Genomic DNA, 10,778 nt, shown 5'->3' on the forward strand with positions numbered 1-10,778 from the left:
CGGCGGTATTGGGTGGAGTCCCACTACCACGTGATGCGTCATTGTTTTGGAATGCTTCGTCGACCTCCCAAACGATTGAAAACGTAAAAATTCATGAATTGATCTTGGGGGACCGTCACTGAAAAATTGACGAACTTGTTGACATGACAGGTGTGTCCTGGAGCTCCAGCCAACAAATTCAGAGCGAAGAATGAACAGAATTGCAGCAAAATTTGTATCTCGCTTGCTCACGGAAGATCAAAAGCAGTCACGACTGAATGTGAGTCGTGAACTGAAATAACAGTTAGAAGTTGATACGGACCTTTTTTCGAATGTCATCACTTGTGACGAAAACTGGTGCTACGGAATTTGCAGATGTGAAAGAGGTGAGGAAAAAAACGACAGAGGCATTAAAAGGCATCACTTCGCAAGAGTTCCAGGACTGCTTCGAATAGTGGAAAACGCGCCTGGATCGATGCATTGCTTCAAATGGAGAATACTTAGAAAGCGATAAAAGTGTAAACATGTAAAATAAGTGAATAAAATAATGCAAAATTCTGGTTTCTTTTGGGTACACACACGTATAGACACGCACGCTTACACACGCACACACAAACACAGAAGGGAGGTGGAGATATGACGTTATGTGCAGAAATAAAGAGAAATAAAAGACAATTTTTGAAAGAGTGGGAATTGATAATTAATTAAGTTCTATTGTTCATTATTTACCAAATTCCCTCACCGAAGAGATTTTAGTACAGAATTTTGCTTTGTTTCCCTTTTTTTTTTTTTACTTTTTTTGTTTTACACCGGTGTGTCTGTCTGTGTGCGTGCACGCGCACATGTGTATGTTTGTGTACACATAGAGTGGGGCGAGAGATGCGTAAATACTTAAGCATATGCACGCATTCACTGAGATATAAAAATAAAAGATACGTAGACAGACAGACAGAAAGAAAGAAAGAAAGAAAGAAAGAAAGAAAGGTGGATGGGCAGGCGAACCAGTAGACAGACAGACAGATAAAGAGACGGATTGATAAACTCAGTGATTGATCGATCGATTGGTTGATTGATTGATCGCTCGATTGATCGATTGATTGATTGATTGATTGATTGATTGATATTTGTACGTGAATATATGGTTATGTGTGTGAAGCCAGAAAAGAACTTCCAGTACGTTCATCGCCTGCGTTCTATATCTTGGTTTTTGTATTGTAAAAAATTATAATTTCTGACATGAGGTGTTTGTGTTTTTACTGCCTTTAAGGATATGAAATCTTTCTTGATACTAATGGAAGTGAATACTTTACTGATACTACGTATCAAAACTTTCAACTCCATCACAATCCAATTTTCGTTTTGGAATCTTTTTATTTCTAGCAGCGTGTTAGGGTCTTCCCAAACAACACATTTCGCAACCCACCAGAAATCTAGTTTTGCTGTATGTTTGAGATTTTTTTCGGATTACTCTCCGTCCCAATTAAATCAGTATCAGTGTAAAATCTTCAGTTCTTCGTGGGACGATGAAGTACTTCTGTGCTGAGTTTTCCTAGTAGAAAATAACTTGTAAATGCAACGAATGAAATAATTCTTTCTTGATTTAGACACATCACCAGTAATTTTGAGGAAAGGAATAAGTAGATATCATTAACCCGCTGCTTAATTAGTACTCTGTTTTATTGAACCTAGGAGGAATGGAAACAGTATTAACTTCGATTTAAGGCGGCGAGCTGGCAGAATCCTTAGCACACTGGGCAAAATGCTTAGCAGCATTTCATCCGTCTTTACGTTCTGGTTCAAATTCCGTCGAGGTTGACTTTGCCTTTCATCCCTTTCGGGGTCGATAAATTAAGTACCAGTCGAGCACTGGGGTCGATGTAATCGGTTTCTTCCCTCCCACGACGTTGCTGGCCTTATGCCGAAATTCGAAATCAATATTGACCTTGATTTGATTTAAAATCAGAATGTAAAATTTTGGAAGAAATACAAAGCATTTTTTCCCAACGCTTTATTTTTTATCTTTTACTTGTTTTAGTCATGAGAATGCGACCATGCTGGGGCATCGTCTTGAAAAACTTTTAGTCGAATGAATCGACCCCAGTACTTTTTTAAAGCTTGCACATACTTTATCGGTCTCTCTTTGCGGGATCAGTAACGTTACGGGGGCGTAAACAAACCAACACCGATTGTCAAGCTGTGGTGGGAGACAAACACACACACACACATAAATATATATATACGACGGGCTGCTTTCACTTTCCGTCTACCAAATCCACTCAAAAGGCTTTGGTCAGCGCGAGGCTATAGTAAAAGCCACTTACCCAAGATGCCACGCAGTGAGACTGAACCCGGAGCCATATGGTTGGAAGTAAGTTTATTACCACACAGCCACGCCTGCACCTTTAAAGCCATAAATGAAATACTATGAATTACTATGAAACACTGTGGAATCGTAATAAGAAATTCATAGAAGTTAGTCTAGTGTAACCCATCCTGATCAAGAAACAATCCAGAAATTACACAAGATTAAACCTGAGGCTCGCTGGGAACTGAGCGCTACTCACAATACAGCGGTCACCTATATATCATAATTGAATGGTTAAGGGCATTAAAGATGACTGATACAGATCAGTGAACGACTAATTACATCTCTGAATTTTATTTCATTTCACTTGGTTTTAGGTTGAAATCCAACCCAGAACCTCTTCGCGATTCGTCATGTTAGGTTCGATCATATAGATGCCAAGTATACAGCAGATTCTATGTAAACAACAAAATCGGGGTTAGGGTTAAGGATTAGGGTTAGCTTTGAAAACATGATCAGTCGCAGTCATTGCTATGCACATAAGGAACAGCTCCCTTCTCTTTTTATTTCTTTATCCCAAATATGTATAAGCATGTTTGCCACTCGTTATATTCTTTTCCTTGCAAGAAATTACTTTCACACTTTCTAAATTTAGTAAATCAATGTAAAAACAAAAATTCTTTTTCTCTAATTAATTTTTAATATTTAATTAAACTTCAACTTCAGCATTTAATTCCTCTTTATTTCTGGGTAGGTTTTGCTTTGACATCCCGTGTCATCTTCGGTGCAACATTTTCCAAAGAATATAATAGCCATATAAATTATTCTATATTCGATAAAACTACAGGTAGAAGAAAATAGATGAGAGTGTGCAAATAGAGAATGAGCAATGTGTGCGTGGTATGTATGTGTGTGTGTGTGTGTGTGTGTGTGTGTGTGTGTGTGTGTGCGTGCGTGTATGTGCGTGAGTGTGTGTGTGTGTGTGTGAGTGTGTGTGTGTGTGTGTGTGTGTGTGTGTGTGCACGCGTGCGCGTGCGTGTGTATTATAGGTGACTGAACAATGTGCAGGCTTTTATAGAGGTAAAGAGGATGCGAGTTCTCAACGAGCCTGTTCCACAACCTTATTTTAAATTCTTACAGAAACAGCTTAATCTCGTTTGGTGCTGATGAAGTCCCGAATAAAAGCAAAAGATATTTACACCTTATTAAAAACTTCAAGCGATATACACACACACACACACACACACACACACACACATATATATATATATATATATATATATATATATATATATATATATGCGTGTTTGTTGTGTATGTGTTTGTATGTGCGCGGGCGCATTCTGTATAACCTGTCTCCATATGTGTCGTTCGTTTGTATGGTATTGTGTGAGAGAGTATGGGCATGTATGGGTGTATTCGAGCTTCTGTGCTGCTTATTCATATGTATTAGTGCTTAATCGTTACTTGCCCAGTGATTTTTATTTTTCACATTCTATCTATTGTTTATGCGGGAATATTTACCTTACCTACGTATATACATTTAGTTCTTCTACGTAGAAGAACTCTACAGCGTCTATGACGTCATTGACACTGGCAAAATGGCGACCAGCCAGGGCTTTTTTTATTTTGGGGAATAGATGAAAGTCAGAGGGGGCTAAGCCTGGCGAATAAGGCAGATGGGGAAAAAGTTCGCATCCACAATCACGAATTGTTGCCATGGCAACCACTGAGGTGTGGGCTGGAACATTATCGTGATGAAAAAGGACTCCTCTGGTGTGCATTCACAGCCTTTTTTCTTTAATTGCTTCTCGGAGGCATTTCAGTAGCTTATAATAATACAGCCTTGTCACGGTGTTACCCTTTTCAAGGTAATCGATCAGCAAGACACCTTCAGAATCCCCAAAAGTTTACGCCATGACCTTGCCAGCTGAAGGAATGACCCTAGCCTTCTTTGGGGTAGGAGAAGATGTGTGCTTCCACTGCTTTGATTGTTCTTTGGTTTCAGGCTGGTAGTGATGGACCCAACTTTCGTCCAGAATAATGAAACGAGCAAGAAAATTCTCTTCATCAGCTTCAAACAGTTCCAGGTTGCTCATGGACAAACTGCACCTAATGCGTTTCTGTTCAGGAGTCAAGAGGCGAAGGACCCACCTTGCAAAAACCTTTGAGAACCCAAGTTCTTTTGTCACGATGTTGTCTACTCTTTCAATTGAGATGCTCAGTCTCTTGGCTATCTGACGACATGCTATTTGGCAATCTTGCATTACCATGCCAAGAGTAAGGTCAATGTTGTCCTTGGTGGTTGCAATTGAAGATCATCTTCCACACTCTCCCTGCCACGTTTCAATTCATTTACCCAGCGATTGACTTGCATACGAAGGATCATTGTCTGTTAAGGTTCTCACCATATCTTCAAGGATTTCTGATGGAGTCATGCCTTTCAAATGAAGGTACCTTATGACAGCACGATACTCAGTTTTCTCCATTTTCCTTGTAGCCTCGAAACTTGTTTATTCAAAAATCTGCAACAAAATAAATTAAAATACCAGAATCATGAAAATGAACAAGAATACTCCGAAAAGACTGTACTTACCACCAGAAAAAATTGTTTCAGCTATCTAGCAGCCCTGTTTGTAGGTTAGACTCAAAACTTTTCATACACCCCTCGTGTGTGTGTGTGTATGTATATATATATATATATATATATATATATATATATATATTGTTGTGTCCGGGGAGAGTAATTCTCTTTCAGTGCTTTGTTATTTAACACACACACCGGTTCAGTTTCCACTCATTTATCTTGTATTATATATATATATATATAATACAGAATGGGACAAGAACGCAAAACATCCAGACAGTTAGGTAATACAAGAAAGGGACAAAACATCCAGATAGACGATACAAAGAAAACACGGACAGGTCATTCGGAGTTTTCTTTCTTCAGTCGAGATCCAGATTATCCTTGCAATTTCGGCTGGTTATTCTCGATATTGCTCCAATCTGGCCAGCCCCAAAGAAAAACTAAGCTAAGAGCATTAGATTCCTTGGAAGAAAGCAGTGAATGTGTACAAAAACAAGGACGGAAAAAAACGAACGTACCTCTGTCTCCTTGTGTGTATATGTCTGGATGTGTCTGTGTATGGGTTTTTGTGACTATGTACGTGCGTCTGTTATGTATGGATGTATCTCCATATGTGTCCTTGTGTGAAGTGTGTGTGTGTATGGTTATGTCTTTTAGTCTTCATTTGCGTTTGTGTGTACGTGTGCTTGTCTGTTCATATTACCTCTGTACCTATCTATCTGTATGTCTATCTGTTTACATTCATATCCATTTACCTACATATATATGCATATACATATACGTATATTCATAAATATATATATACATATATATCAATTTAAATAAGAGCTAAAAGATGATCCATTGTAAAAACTTTTACAATGGATCATCTTTTAGCTCTTATTTAAATTGATATACATAAAAAAGACTTACATGTGAGAATTTTGCTACGTTGATAACAGATACAATATTTTTACCAAATTTTGGTATAGATCTATAAATACATACATATATATATATATATATATATATATATATATATATATATATATATATATATATATATACATATGTACACACACACGCACGCACGCACGCACACACACATACATACGTCTGCATAACAGCCCAACTATTTTACCTGTACATGCATAAACTGTGGGAAAAGGGATATGACTACCTACAACGTATATTTTCTATTTAGTACTGGGGATGTTTCATTTATGAGGATGTACTCCTGTATTTGTCTGAGTGTTGGGTCCTTCGGGTGCTTGGATAAAATGCGGATGTCAACTTGACCCATATTTCGAAGTTATGGGTTTCATGTAATAGGAATGGAGGAGCTGCACACTGTTGTCCACAGTCTCTAACCGAAGTTCAGTATCTATAACCAAAGTTCAGCATCAAGGACAGGGAGTCTATTGATACTGAACTTTGGTTAGAGACTGTGAACAACAGAGTGCAGCTCCTTCACTTCTATTACATGAAACCCATAGCATCGAAATATGTTATTCACAAGAACTCAACTTAGTCACACAACATGAAAATCAACATACTGATAGCAGACTTAGTTAGGATAATGAACAACGTGTCCCCACTATGCGAACCATATGAAGCAAAGAAATATGTACAGAACTTCATGCACCGCATGCAATTCTCTGGATATGATCAGAAAGATAGGGTTCGGGTATACAGGGGAGCTAGAAAGAATTAGATAACATTATATGTAATGAAACCAGTGGTACCGCCCTAGATATAGAAGTAAAGAATGGAATAGAATAGAAAGAGTTTGTGACAAAACAAGCAGAGTGAACACGTGGTACGATAAATATCAAGGAGTGATGTTTGTAGAGGCTGCAGCCCATGGAGAACTAGCCCGTAGATTTAGAAAAGCTCTGAAGGAGGCCAAACTCAACATTAAGATCCTTGAAGAGCCAGGGAGCTCCATCAGATCACAACTCTGTAGGCCATACCCCTTTGAGAATATCACATGCACCAATGAAAACTGCATGGTAAGTAGGATTAACCCTGGTGTTAACTGTAGAACTAGAAATGTAGTCTACAGCATACACACACACATACATGCATTGGCGCACATAGATGCCTACATACATAAATAAATACACACATACGTACATACATACATACATACATACATACATACATACATACATATGTGTATGCGTACGCATACTAACCCACACATACAAGCACAACCAAAAGAACGCAGCTCGGATAACGGACAGAGTCAACGACTATTAAAAAGGTTGCAAGACAACGAAATTTTTAGAAAAATAAACAAGTAAATGAGTAGAAACTGAAACGCTGTGTGTGTTAAATTATAAGGCACTAAAAGAGAATGACTCACCCAGATACAACAAAATATGCTTCAACACACGAACTCACATAAAGAATCTTGCAAACGAATTCATAAACGAAATACACATACACATACACACACACACACACACACACATATATATACACACAAACACATACATGTGTCTGTACATATCTACATACATACATACATACATACATACACGTACACACTCATATACATATACATACATATATATATATATATATATATATATATATATATATATACACACAAATACATACATATACGTATATATGTGCATACATGTATACACACATTTACACATACGATGGCGTCTCTCTCCCTATCTCTCTCCTTTTCTCTCTCTCTCTCTCTCCTTTTCTCTCTCTCTCTCTCTCTCTCACTCAGATATTTATATTTTTAAATGTAGGTCAAGTGAGGATATTGATTGAAAGTTTACTTCAATGTTGTTTATCAAGTTATTATGTTCCTCATATGCATGTTATTCGTGTGCCGCGATGTTGGTGTCTTTTCCTTATACTGACGCCAGTTCTATTCTTTCTGCTATGCTGCGGGTCGTTTCTCATTAATAAGTTGTCGTGGTGTTCTTCAACTCTCTTTCAGTGAATCTCAAATTGTATGACGTATTTCTAGTTTTATAATATATATTGGAATAAATTGTGCAGTCTGTGCAGAGAAATGATTCTGTAACAGAAGAGGAAATAAGGGTCACTGATACCGTTGCAAAACAGCAATGAAAGAACTTTGGTGAACCAACTCACTGATTAATAAAGTGACTGATTAGTTCATTACTTAATTTGTTGATAGATAAAAAGTAAAAAGGAAGTGAAGTACAGCCAATGCGTATGAATTTATTGGATAAATGACCGTCCCAAGGCATTATGATTTCACACCATGAATCAGGCAAAACAAATATGGAAACTACTTATGCGCGCGTGTACATATATACATACATACATACATACATACATACCTACATACATATACCTATCTATATGCATACATACACCCCCACAGCCCACACATATTTACACAGATACATGTATGTGTGTGTGCGTGAGTATATAGATACCTGCCTATATATATATATATATATATATATATATATATATATATATATATATATATATACATATGTATGTATGTATGTATGTATGTATGTGTGTGTGTATGTATGTATGTATGTATGTATGTATGTATGTATGCATACGTACAAATGTATATATGTGTGCATAAACAGACAGACACAATACATGCATACAGATATAGATATATATACTTACATATATTGCGTTATGCAATCAATTGTGAATTTATTAGCCACAGACAGCTTCGAGCATCAAGTAATAATCACTTAGAACAACGACCAGATTCGCTAGAACTCAAAAATATTGTTACCTCTTCGCAGAAGGCGGGATTATCATTAAAGTCCATCCACAATGACACGATGACTGTCACAATGGAAATTACCGATACTTAGACTTTCTTCTGTAAAGAGGGAAGATAACTGTGAGAGACAGTGAACCTGATGATTGCATTACGTAATGATTAGATGATGTTCGAAAGAAACTGAAGCTCATAAAGTATGAATTGATTGTGTTACTTAATGAATTTCTATCGATTTATATTTAGTGCTCTCGTTTCTTATATTTGTGACGTACATTAACTGCTTATATATATATCAGGAGTAAAGATTATTTGCCAACATAACATGGCAGTCCCGGTTTAGTACGAATGTTGCTGTAATTTAGCCCCAGTAGACATCGTCTCCAGCTGGCTGTACGACACGATCTGTGCCCTTATATTTTCGAACAAGGGAATCTATCACCCCCACTCAACTCAAAACAATATATACACACACACACACACACACACACACACACACATATATATATATATATATATATATATCAGTTTCAAAAATTAAAAAGGGACATGGCAAGGAACGAACGGAAAATTCACACACAAGACATGAACACTTTTTCTCCTCGTCAGTTATAATCTAGGAAGATCATTACAACTTCGCGCCTTCAACGATATGTTCATTTGTGTGTGGTGGAGTACATATATACATGCATACATATGTATGTATGTATTTATGCATATATCTTTTGAGCGGGTGTGGTGAATCTCGATATAGCTATAAATAACAACGGGTAAATATCAAGTTAAAAACTCTTTGGATAGAAAAAGTTGAATGCTCTCAGTGGGACTCGAATCCACATCTCCTGTTAACATGATAGGCATTCTACTATAGTACCAAAGTAATCCTTAGATTTTGCACGCTATTATTTAAAGCTTCATCTACTCCGATATTCACCGTTCCAAAAACACAAAGAAAAAATTATTTCACGCTCTGGAACTTTCTACATTTTTATGACGTCAGTATATCTATATATATGTGCTTGTATGTGTGTTTGCGTTTATATATATATATATATATATATATATATATATATATATATATATATATATTAGTTAGGTAAGAAGGTAGCTCCTCTGACCCGTCACAAAGCCTCCGCAACTGGAGGCAGAGACGAATGTATCTTCAAGCCTGAAACCTGGCCCGAATATTGCAACAGAGAGAATTCCGCTAAAAACATCCACGTTGCTCGGTGGTATTTAACTGGACGACGGATTAATCTACTAACGATGTCAGGCAGTGTATGATTTTAATTCAGAACACAAAGGGACCGGATCAAACATCGCAAGGTCCGACGTTGTTACGGTTCTACCAATCAACCGCCTTGGATTGGTACTTTTTTCACGATGCCTGACGGATGAATGGTATAGTTGACTTCGATGGTATTCGAACTCAGAGTGCAGGGAGTCGGAACAAATGTCGCGAAGCATTGTATCCGACGCCCTAATGGTTCAGTTAATTCTCCATATGTGGCTGTGTATATATACGCACACACGCACGCACGCACGCATGTACACACACATACACACATATTTATATACATACATATACATATATACACACACGCACACATATACATCTATATACGTACATACACTCACAGATGCCATAAAATTATTATGTATAAGTCACGCTGTCCAATACGTGTATGCACATTTATTCATGGATAAATAATTCATGTACTTAAGCATGTTCTGTGTACTAGGCGTATTCTTAATAAATATTCAACAGCATTTATTATACATAAATAAATCGATTCTGGCTACTCGAGAAATGGACGAAAGAGATATACAGACAGTTTCCACTAGTTTTATTTTCTTATTCTACTTTATTTTTTCTTCTCAATAAATTGAAGATGTTTCCCCTTCTCTACACACATAAACCACCATCACCACCACCACCAATAGCAACAACAAGGATAACCTTTGTTTCCATTATTGAGTTATGCATTCAAAATGATTTTTTTTTCTCTTTGGTTCTTATTTTTGATGAATCGACTTTAATTTGAGAACAGTTTAGTTAAATGCAACGTTGTGTTTGTATGAGTACGTGTATGTTTGTGTGTGTGCGTATATATATATAGGTAACGTGATGGAAACAGGAAAAATAGAGCTCAAAATATGAGTATATGTGGGTG

Source organism: Octopus bimaculoides, chromosome 11 (genome assembly GCF_046866305.1).
Source record: "Octopus bimaculoides isolate indiv1 chromosome 11, ASM4686630v1, whole genome shotgun sequence".
NCBI lineage: Eukaryota > Metazoa > Mollusca > Cephalopoda > Octopoda > Octopodidae > Octopus > Octopus bimaculoides.